The 12087-nt window shown below is 47.9% G+C and overlaps 1 long non-coding RNA gene across 1 annotated transcript in view; it reads left to right on the top strand.

Moving 5' to 3' along the window:
- Window positions 1–4897, top strand: part of LOC142311832 (uncharacterized) — a 463490-nt gene extending 458593 nt beyond the window's left edge. The window contains exon 5 of the long non-coding RNA XR_012754302.1: window positions 4423–4897. This is a non-coding gene — a long non-coding RNA (uncharacterized LOC142311832). The remainder of the gene's footprint in view (window positions 1–4422) is intronic.
- The last annotated feature ends 7190 nt before the right edge of the window (window positions 4898–12087 follow it).

Raw genomic sequence — 12087 nt, 5'->3', positions numbered from 1 at the left:
AAAGGGAGACTCCGCTTGGAGTAACCCTTGCTTGCTGTGTTTTTAAAAGAAGCCAAGATGAACAGAGCTGGGATCAGGAAAGACTTTGCTACCTACCCCGGTGTCATCCTGGGGACGGATAAGAATGGCGTATTTTTGAATGTGCTTGATGCAAATCTAGCTGTGAATTGTACAACTGGGGCACAACTGCTGCCACTGAAGGGGTGGGTGTGTGTGGGGCCCAATTTTTGGAAAAAAGGGAGACTCCGCTTGGAGTAACCCTTGCTTGCTGTGTTTTTAAAAGAAGCCAAGATGAACAGAGCTGGGATCAGGAAAGACTTTGCTACCTATCCCGGTGTCATCCTGGGGACGGATAAGAATGGCGTATTTTTGAATGTGCTTGATGCAAATCTAGCTGTGAAGTGTACAACTGGGGCACAACTGCTGCCACTGAAGGGGTGGGTGTGTGTGGGGCCCAATTTTTGGAAAAAAGGGAGACTCCGCTTGGAGTAACCCTTGCTTGCTGTGTTTTTAAAAGAAGCCAAGATGAACAGAGCTGGGATCAGGAAAGACTTTGCTACCTACCCCGGTGTCATCCTGGGGACGGATAAGAATGGCGTATTTTTGAATGTGCTTGATGCAAATCTAGCTGTGAATTGTACAACTGGGGCACAACTGCTGCCACTGAAGGGGTGGGTGTGTGTGGGGCCCAATTTTTGGAAAAAAGGGAGACTCCGCTTGGAGTAACCCTTGCTTGCTGTGTTTTTAAAAGAAGCCAAGATGAACAGAGCTGGGATCAGGAAAGACTTTGCTACCTACCCCGGTGTCATCCTGGGGACGGATAAGAATGGCGTATTTTTTAATGTGCTTGATGCAAATCTAGCTGTGAAGTGTACAACTAGGGCACAAGTGCTGCCACTGAATGGGTGGGTGTGTGTGGGGCACAATTTTTTGAAAAAAAAGGGAGACTCCGCTTGGAGTAACCCTTGCTTGCTGTGTTTTTAAAAGAAGCCAAGATGAACAGAGCTGGGATCAGGAAAGACTTTGCTACCTACCCTGGTGTCATCCTGGGGACGGTTAATTAGGCCGTATTTTTGAATGTGCTTGATGCAAATCAAAACATCATGTTTGCAACTAGGGCACAAGTGCTGCCACTGATGGGGTGTCTGTGTGGCCCAATTTTTGGAAAAAAGGGAGACTCCGCTTGGAGTAACCCTTGCTTGCTGTGTTTTTAAAAGAAGCCAAGATGAACAGAGCTGGGATCAGGAAAGACTTTGCTACCTACCCCGGTGTCATCCTGGGGACGGATAAGAATGGCGTATTTTTGAATGTGCTTGATGCAAATCTAGCTGTGAATTGTACAACTGGGGCACAACTGCTGCCACTGAAGGGGTGGGTGTGTGTGGGGCCCAATTTTTGGAAAAAAGGGAGACTCCGCTTGCAGTAACCCTTGCTTGCTGTGTTTTTAAAAGAAGCCAAGATGAACAGAGCTGGGATCAGGAAAGACTTTGCTACCTACCCCGGTGTCATCCTGGGGACGGATAAGAATGGCGTATTTTTGAATGTGCTTGATGCAAATCTAGCTGTGAAGTGTACAACTGGGGCACAACTGCTGCCACTTAAGGGGTGGGTGTGTGTGGGGCCCAATTTTTGGAAAAAAGGGAGACTCCGCTTGGAGTAACCCTTGCTTACATTGTTTTTAAAAGAAGCCAAGATGAACAAGTCATGGGTCAGCAAAGACTTTGCTACCTACTCCGGTGTCATCCTGGGGACGGTTAATTATGGCGTATTTTTGAATGTGCTTGATGCAAATCTAGCTGTGAAGTGTACAACTGGGGCACAACTGCTGCCACTGAAGGGGTGGGTGTGTGTGGGGCCCAATTTTTGGAAAAAAGGGAGACTCCGCTTGGAGTAACCTTTGCTTACATTGTTTTTAAAAGAAGCCAAGATGAACAAGTCATGGGTCAGCAAAGACTTTGCTACCTACTCCGGTGTCATCCTGGGGACGGTTAATTATGGCGTATTTTGGAATGTGCTTGATGCAAATCTAGCTGTGAAGTGTACAACTGGGGCACAACTACTGCCACTGAAGGGGTGGGTGTGTGTGCGGCACAATTTTTGGAAAAAAGGGAGGCTCCGCTTGGAGTCACCTTGCGGTGTTTTACATGAGTTTATAAGGGCGTGCCATGCCTATATCTGTGTCTCCTCCTCTTTTTCCTTGTCCAGCTGTTTTGTTTTCGCATGAGTATATGTCCTTGTCACTTTCCCATGTGTTGTGAGTTGTTTGTCACCTTTTGGACACCTTTGAGGGTGTTTTCTAGGTGTTTTTCTGTGTTTGTGATTGCCTGCCATTGTTTCCTATGCAGTTCGAGTTCGGTTCGTCGAACGTTCGACGAGCCGAACTCGAACGGGACCTCCGTTCGGCGAACCGGCCTCGAGCCGAACCGGGACCGGTTCGCTCATCTCTAGTTATGAGCACCAACTGTCATCTCCTATCTCAAGGATGTGAAATCTATATCCACTGAAAACAGATTTTATCCATGAATTAAAAGAGTTGTCCACTACTCAGACATTCCCTTCCCAAATAATATGTTTTCCCCCTTTTAAAATAACTCTTATACTCACCTGGTATTAGTGTTACGTCACACAATCCTGGCGGCCAATCAGTGGCGCTTTACTAACTATTTAAATATAGATGGAAATATAATACAGCACAGGATTGATTTATTTGAATGGGGGCTGAATTTTATCTATTTTTCTGTTGTTGTTTTTTTAACTGGATCGCAAAACACAGTTTGCAGAACTTTTTTCCGGCCAAAAAAAAGGATAACAACTGGGTATGTTTTATTATTATTGTATTCTTTGAGAACCAGATAATAATAGGATGGTCATCCATTAATGGATCTGTATTTTAAGCACTGCGCATTTCCAGAACATAAGAATAGGTCAGAGACATCGTTAGTAATAACAAATCTGTTACAACTAGAACAAAAAGACATGCTGGAAACAAAATGTGCATCTGTTTTTGCTCCATTTTTAAAGGACCCAATCTTTTTATATACAAGTTCCATTATAAATAGATAAGAAATGGACATGTGAATAGAGCATAAGGGAACGGCAATGTTTCTTTCTCCCTTTATTTTTTCACAAATGGTGAGTCTAATCTTAAGCGGGCTTTACACGCTACAATATATCTTACGATGTGTCGGCGGGGTCACGTCGTAAGTGACGCACATCCGGCATCGTAAGTTATATTGTAACGTGTGACAGCTATGTGCGATTGCGATTGAACGTTAAAACGTTCATCGCATACACGTCGTTCAATTCCTAATAATTGAACGTGGGGTTGTTCAATGTTCCCGAGGTAGCACACATCGCAGTGTGTGACACCCCGGAAACGATGAACTGCAGCTTACCTGCGTCTCGCGGCTCCCGCCGGCAATGCGGAAGGAAGGAGGTGGGCGGGATGTTTACGTCCCGCTCATCTCCACCCCTCCGCTTCTATTGGCCGGCTGCCGCGTGACGTCGCTGTGACGCTGAACGACCCTCCCACTCCAGGAAGTGGATGTTCGCTGCCCACAGCGAGGTCGTATGGAAGGGTAAGTACGTGTGACAGCAAATAATCGTTTGTGCGACACGGTCAACAAATTGAACGTGCCGCACATACGATGGGGGTGGGTACGATCGCATACGATATCGTATGCAAAATCGTAAGGTGTAAAGCAGGCTTTAGACAGTAATTGATACAGATGTTGTCTAATGATTACTGATGGCCTCTTGCTAAGGCCCTCTTCACACGTCCGTTGAAAAATCACAAGTGTTGCACAGTCCATTTTGTTTATCCGTGTGTACATGTGTGTCATTCTTGGGCTATCTGTGTGACATCCGCACTTCACTGCCTCCGGGTCACATAGCAGGTAGTGCGAGAGTCGGCTGCTGTGAACTTCGATAACCTCATGAAGTTACCGCTCTTCACTGCTGCCGGCTCTTGTGCTACCCTCTGTGTAACCTGGTTGCTGTGAACTTCGGTAACCTCATGATGTTACCGCTCTTCACTGCTGCCGACTCTTGTGCTACCCTCTGTGTAACCTGGTTGCTGGCGGTAACCTCATGACGTCACAGCTCATCACTGCTGCCGGCTCTCGTGCTACCCTCTGTGTGACCTGGTTGCTATGATCTGTAGTAACATTATGACGTCACCATTCGTCACTGCAGCTGCCTCTCACAGAGTGCAGCTTGAGACCCGGCAGTGGCTGCTGTTACAGCCTATGGGTCTTGTTCTCTGAAGGTTCTCCATACACTGGGCCACTAAGTCGGGGAACGTTACGGCACCTCCATGTTGATTACATCAGAGCTGCGTGGGGTTCTTTTGGAAATAAATTGGTGAACAAGGGACTGGGTCCTGTCTTTATTTAATTAATTCTATCTTTTTATGTCTTTCAGGTTCGTTTTTGTGGACTACTTCAGATTCACTTCATTGGATTATATCGGATATTCATGGCTTTTACTTTTTAATATGTTGATGTACCCCGTCGTGCCTTGGTCCCAGCCCGGTGATGGTGCAAGGCCGCCGGCTGTCCTGCTCGACAGACCCGAGCCCTTTGCCACGATCCCCTACGACTGGGGGTCCAGCTCCTCTAGGCCCAGACCACCGTCTGCAACCTAGACAGTCTCCTTATGGGAGTCCCCGCTCCAGATCTCCTCAGAGCTCCTCACAGCTCGAGGGCTTCTCTCTCACCAACTACCACTAACTGACTCACTTCCTAAACTCCTCACCTCCCCGCCCAGACCCCCCCAGGTGGGCGACTCTATTCCACTCAAGCCGTCCACTGGTGTGTCTGGTGGGTGTGGTGCAGGGTGTATCTAGGATTTTGATTAGCTGATGTAGGCAACGCCATGTGGTTAGGGACCCATAACCAACAAGGAGGTGGATACTGCACAGGAGGGTAGATTTTGCAATACCCTCTGACGACCTGATAGTCCAGGGGCGTCACAGCAGCACTCCAAAATAAAGTGAAAAAAGTGAACTTTATTAGCCAATATGGCGTCTCAAGATTTCAGCTGTCTCCACCCTTTATGAAACTTTGACAAAGGTTGGAAACAGCCAAAACGTTGCCACGCCATATGGGCTGATAAAGTCCACTTTTTTCACTTTATTTTGGAGTACTGTCTGTGTTTTTTTTCTGCTTATGTATTGTTATCAAAGGATTTAAGTTTTGTTGGGGGGCATTACACCCGCTTTGCTTCTTTTTTATGCAGTGTTACTATTTATTTCAATATCTATCTATCTGTCTATCTATCTTTGCAAATCTTTAACATATAAAAATAAATTAATTATTACAATTAATTATTTTAGTTTCATGCGTTTTTTTTTTTCTGGTAGGTGTCACACGGATGTCACATGGATACCATCCATGTGTTGTACGTATTTGATCCGTGCTGCTAGGAAAAAATGGACATGTCTATGTAGCACCCCTGAGGTATCAGGTGCCACAAAATGTGACCTGTGGAAACCTAAACCCCGGAATATCCGTGCCAGTCAACACACCAGCACCCTCAGGCCACATACATAACCCCAATTCTAGACTTGGAGACTGCCTAGTAACAGGTAAAAGGCATAGGCACTTATTGGCTGATTGTCACCCAATCTGTAGGGAGAGATCCAGCAAGGGGAGGGGCCAGTGGTCAGTTGGCAAGTTGGGGGAAGAGAGTTGGAAGTGAAGGAGTGAGGGACTGAGGAGTGAAGTAAAGAAGGAAAGGTGTAAAGACCTAAAGTAAGAACGGGACGCTGTAAAGGAGAAAAGGACTGTAGAGTACGGAACTAGGACAGCAGGATCCGTGGGGTTACCTGTGGAAGTGTAATACTCCAGCGACCGCGGGGCGCCTGAGGAAGTCCGGAACCAAGGCTCACGGGACTCAGCACAAGGTGGGGTGCAGACCCTAGGACAGCGGGACATTTTATGATCAGCTGTTAACAGGGGTGGGATTCAAATTTTTAACAACAGGTTCTCTGTAAACCCCGCCTTTTTGAAAACCACACCCATTCTGTAACCACACCCATTTTGTTAGCCACACCCATTTTCACGCAGTTTCCTCAACCAAAAAATACAAGTAATTTAAAGTAAAATCTCCTTCCCCTCCTATACCGTCACTCTCCTGTCCAGCACCAGTTGCTCCAGTCATATTGTATTAAATGTTTTTCTACAGTTTTTAAAAATTATTACTAAAGGAGCCCTGCTAAACGTGGAATGGGCGACCTTCCCCATACAGATCCCATCCCATGTGGCCTCTTTCCCCTGCAGATCCCATCCCATCATGTCCTCTTTTCCCTGCAGATCCCATCCCATCATGGCCTCTTTCCCCTGCAGATCCCATCCCATCATGTCCTCTTTTCCCTGCAGATCCCATCCCATCATGGCCTCTTTCCCCTGCAGATCTCATCCCATGTGCTCCTTTTCCCCTGCAGATCCTGTCCCATATGGCTCCTTTTCCCATATAGCTCCCATCTTATGTGGCCCCTCTCCCCATATAGCTCCCATATTATGTGGCCCGTCTCCCCATATAGCTCCCATCTTATGTGGCCCCTCTCCCCATATAGCTCCCATATTATGTGGCCCGTCTCCCCATATAGCTCCCATCTTATGTGGCCCCTCTCTCCATATGGCTTCCATCTTATGTTGCCCCTCTCCCCATATGGCCCCATCTTATGTGGCCTCTCCCCATATGGCCCCCATCTTATGTGGCCTCTCCCCATATGGCTCCCATCTTATGTGGCCCCTCTCCCCATATAGCGCTCCTATCTTATGTGGCCTCTTCCCATATAGCGCTCCCATCGTATGTGGCCCCTCTCCCTATATAGCGCTCCCATCTTATGTGGCCTCTCCCCATATAGCTCCCATCTTATGTGGCCTCTCCCCATATAGCTCCCATCTTGTGTGGCCTCTCCCCATATAGCCACATATAGCTCCCATCTTATGTGGCCTTTCCCCATATAGCTCCCATCTTATGTGGCCTCTCCCCATATAGCCACATATAGCTCCCATCTTATGTGGCCTCTCCCCATATAGCCACATATAGCTCCCATCTTGCGGCCCCTCTCCCTGCATCTTCGGCTCACTGAGCGCTTACCTGCTGCAAGCACCGGCAGCTTCTCCACTGTCCTCCGTCCTCCTCCACGGCTCGTCTCTGCAGTCTGCACGCTGACACTGACAGACGGCAGTAGAAGGAGCTACCTCCCCACGCTGCCATGACCTCTGTAGCGTCAGCACGTCGCTGCACGCCGGGTGTCAGAGTTCCGGGATTTCCAGTTCTCTTTTGAAAGAGCTTGCCCTCTGTTAACATGGAGTTTGCTGTTCCGTTGCCCTACTTCCTGTCCATCTGTTTAAAAGGCCGCCCCTAAGCTTAGTCCAGTGCCTGAGTATACTGCTTGCTGTGTACTCCTGCTTTGCTGCTCTTGGTTCCTGATTGACATTTGGATCCTCCTGAAAAACAACCGACACCGACTCTGGACTTCACCTGGTCTCATCAAGCTGTGCCCGGACTACGTCTGCCGTCTTTGGTCAGCACTTCTGCCCGGTTCCTTCCGGTTCGTAACCACTCTGGACTCTCATCTCGTACGGACATTTTTGGACTATACCTATTGCCCTTTGTGTCCCGGCTGCTGCGCATTTAGGCCTTCTGGGGTGATTGCCAGACAGTCCCTGTATAGGGATTCGCTCTTGGTGGTCTCCCTGGGGGAGTCCGGTGCGTGGCCCCGGGAATTCCCTTCGCTCCGATCCTGGAAGGTATTTCCTGTGTTTTATGTTCTACTGTGTTTTTGTTCCGTTTATGTACATATTGTTGGTTACATATTATAAACATCTCTGCACCAAGAACTCGTCTCTGGTTGTCATTGCCCTAACGCAATCGAAATCCTCAGTACATACAATAGTATTACACCGGGTCAGGGAGCAGACAGGCTCCACTGTACCCGGAAGTGTGGCGCGGAGGTACGGGGATTAATTTGTGTCAGTGTCTTAAAGAGACACTAACACAAATGAATACAGCGAACCGGGTCACCGCAGCTGTTTCTTGACGGTTCTGGGAACCGGCTGCTATTTTAACAACCGGTTCTCCAGAACCGGACAGAACCGGCTGAATCCCACCCCTGGCTGTTAAATCTGCCAGGTGAGGGGAACTCAAGAGTCCCTCACCAACCAAGGAGTCTGAAGCATCAGCAGCAAAGTGGGGACCTGGGACAAGGGACAGAAGTCCACCCATTAAATAGTCCAGGCTACCTGCAATAGGATCAAGACTAAAATGGAGGGGTTCCCCAGAAGCTCTAAGCCACGGGAACCCAATACAAACTAGTGTGCATGGAGGACAGCTACCCTAGGTCACAGCTGTCACAGAGAACAAGGGGAGCGGGAACACCTGAAACTGGCACCAGCTGGTCCAGGTACCAAGCCAAAGTAAAAAGGCAAGTTGAAACTTCAATTCCGGTCTGGACTGTTTACTTCTCGTCTCCGTGCACATACACTGACTGTCCCCTACCATAGCCCCCTCATCATCTACTGCTGGGACCTAATCCTACTTGCGGAGGGCCCAAAACACCTAAGCTGCATTACTCCACCAGCCCCAGCAGTACCCTACAGCGGCGGCTTTAATAACCTAGCCGCACACCACAAGTGGCGTAGTCGAGAACTCTTTTATTTGTTTTATGTTACCATTTTTCACCCCTTTTATCGGAGCAACCCCCAGGGTCACAGCACTGGGCATCGGCCGCAACCTTGACTGTTCCCCCCTGCGCACCACACGCCCGGGACTGAGTACCCCACAGCCCTGGGGCGTCACATCTACATGTGAATCACACAGACACGCAAGTGGTTCACGAGGACACACGGTCAGTGTGAAAACCCTGAGGTGTGAAGATCCCCATTGATTTTAAATAGTATGGGTGTGAACATGTCTCTGGTATCTGTGAAAACAGCTAACACACATACCTGAAACATGGAAGTGTGAAGGAGGCCTAACAAATGGCAAACCAAATTATTTCAATTGGTGTAATGCAGTATTTGCTAATATACCTTGCAAATGAAGTGTCTCTAATCAGTGGGATTTGGGTCTTCCATAGACTTTGCTGAAAAGAAACTACACAAAGAATATCTTCTCCACATCCAAGAATGTTGTATCACACTCTGATCAAAGTGTGGTTAGCATAATCAGGGGCAAATTTCTGAAATGAGAAAACATACGATCGTCTGTACCTAGCCTTACTAACATTAACCTAATCTTTCTATTCACATATTTGGGTGCCAGTGCCGCCTTTGCTATGGGTAGGTTCTATAGGAGCAATACTTATTCTACCTGACCTCTTCTCTGTGGTACCTACAGCCACTACAGACATGTAACATGTACAAGACATTCTGGACAAGCTGAGGGAGATGAGTAAGTACACAGTTAAAGGGGTTGTCCGACATAAACGCAAAAATTTTTGGTAAGCTAATCTGTCCTGTATTGTCATATAAAACACCCCTACATTGTTATTTTTTGTTTACTAACTTTTGTTCCTCTTGAATTATGACTTTATTCTCTGCAGCTCTTTGTTTACATTCAGCTCTAGCAAACATGACCACTTCCTGTGCCAAACCTCCCAGTCACAGCTGGCACCGCCCAGCCTCAGTGTCCAGCCCCTTCCCAGTGTCCAGCCTCACCCCCTGCACACGCATTCCCTGTCAGTATTCTGGCCAGCACTGACCTGTTATCACTACAGCATTGCAAATAACCCCCACATTGGGCTGTGCACCGCACACACACATATGGCTCTGCACCGCACACACACATCGGACTCTGCATCGCACACACACATATGGCTCTGCACCACACACACATTGGACTCTGCACCGCACACACATATGGCTCTGCACCACACACACACATCGGGCTCTGCACCACACACACATATGGCTCTGCACTGCACACACACATATGGCTCTGCACCGCACACACACACACACGGCTCTGCACATCACACACATATATGGCTCTGCACCACACACACATATGGCTCTGCACATCACACACATATATGGCTCTGCACCGCACACACACATATGGCTCTGCACCGCACACACACATAGGGCTCTGCACCGCACACACACGGCGCTCTGCACCGACCTCCCTTACCCCCATAGGGAACACATGTAGGGAGTACATACTCACCCGTCCTCGGTCCCCGCCGCTCCTGCACATTCGCGCGCTGTCTGTGCTCTGGACATATCAGCACAGTAGTAATGTCACCGCTGTGCTGAAGAGAGCACAGACAGTGGGGCAGTGATGAGAAGCAGCGCTGCGCTCCCTCTCATCAGCGCTTTCAAATATACCAGCATCTGTGATCTGTGATGCCGGTATATTGGAATGTGCGATCCTGAGCAGGGGGCCCGGTGCTGGAGCTGACACCACGGCAGCCGCCGCCGGGCCCCTCCCCCAGGTCACGGACCCCACAGCAGTGCAGGGGGAGGTTGTGGGCAGAGTACGGGGTGCGGGGGAATGTGTGGGAGGGTGCAGGGAAGGGGGCGGGGACTCCACGCACTGTACCCGCCCAGCAGGGAGGCGACATGCTGTTCCAGATTTGCATGTCAACATGGCCCTGCCCATGTTGACATGAAATGACTGGAAGCAGCAAAATCGCGGCAGGAGCGGTCACATGACCCCTCTGAGCCGGGGGAGTGGGGCTGACAGCAGGGCAGGTAAGTGGTCACTATCTACTTATCTGCCCCAATGTAGCCCAATAGGGTAATAAAAAAAAAAAGTTAAAATAAGCCGGATAACCCCTTTAAGTGTTTATAATCTGGTAATTATGTCTTCTATTATGAAAGAGCCATATTCTCTGTTGTGTGACGCACTAGATCTCAAGGTGTCGAACTACATGTCCAAAAATGTATCTTTGTTTTTTTTCTTGCAGCCCTCCCAATTGTGTGCTCCAATATTGAACCCAATCATGTTACTTAATGTGACATTCAACGCTTCATCCAAAAAGTGACGCCATTAATTCCCCTTATGAATTAATTATTAAATAGGAAGAATTGAATTGGCTCATAAATGTCACCACCACCTCTAGGCTTTGAGTTTCCAGGTTGCTTGTCATTTCATTTTTGCAGAAACCACAAACATTTTCTTGCCGCGCTCTTTGAAGCAGATGGTTGCAGCATTTGCAAACAAACTTTTGAGCAAACGAGGAAAGAGCCGTCTTCGTGCAGCCAAGTGCAATCACCGGCAGTCATTGCTCCTGAGACCGGCTGAGCCGGGGTTCTCCAGATGTTTTAAGCTGCTTCAAAACACGTATCCTTAATTAAAGAGGGAACTACATTTCTGGCATCTCCCCGGGCTCTGGCAGTGACAGCAGCAGACTTTTACTAACCACCCTTTTTAGATGACTCCGTTTCGATGACAGTATCAATTAAGTATCTCCAAATGGTGGCTGATTGCCAACAAGAACATGAGCCCCTTCATGGAGATCTGATTAAATGTCTCATATTTCAATCAACACTTGGCTTCAATGTGCTAATCCTGCGCTGTCCCATTGGGGGATCTGGGGAACGTGTTTGATGATCCTCTGCATAACTTATCTACCATATCTCTGCTTCCAGGAGAAATTACACATAAGGGGTTTTTTTGCCAGTCAATACCCAGTAGATGGCAATGACTTCAAACAACTTCAACTTCAAAGAAGTGGCTCTTCATTATAGGTGACCTATTGTTCCTATCCATTTGGCTTGCTGATTAAATTTAAGGAGTCTGGGGACAGAAAACTATCATCAGCACTCACTTCTAGCCTATAAACATAGAGAACTGAATATCTGAACACTAAGCGATGCTCCATTTATGCACATCACTTACGACTAGATACAATCTGCATAAAAAGTAACTTTCTAAATCTTTGGCGTTATTTCTCTTGAGGGGCACTTGCCCCTCTTAAAGAAAATCAGCTGAAAACAAAGATTGAAGGTCAGCTCTGCTCCAGAAGGAAGAAATCATTCTCTAGTGCCACCTACTGAAGGTAGATACCCTAAAAAAAATAAAGTTAGACACTTTGACGAGCCTTGCAATATGGAAGGGAGGCTTGCCAAT

The sequence above is a fragment of the Anomaloglossus baeobatrachus genome, chromosome 5 (assembly GCF_048569485.1).
Source record: "Anomaloglossus baeobatrachus isolate aAnoBae1 chromosome 5, aAnoBae1.hap1, whole genome shotgun sequence".
Classification (NCBI taxonomy): Eukaryota; Metazoa; Chordata; class Amphibia; order Anura; family Aromobatidae; genus Anomaloglossus; species Anomaloglossus baeobatrachus.
This window is presented reverse-complemented; position numbering and strand designations above follow the sequence as displayed.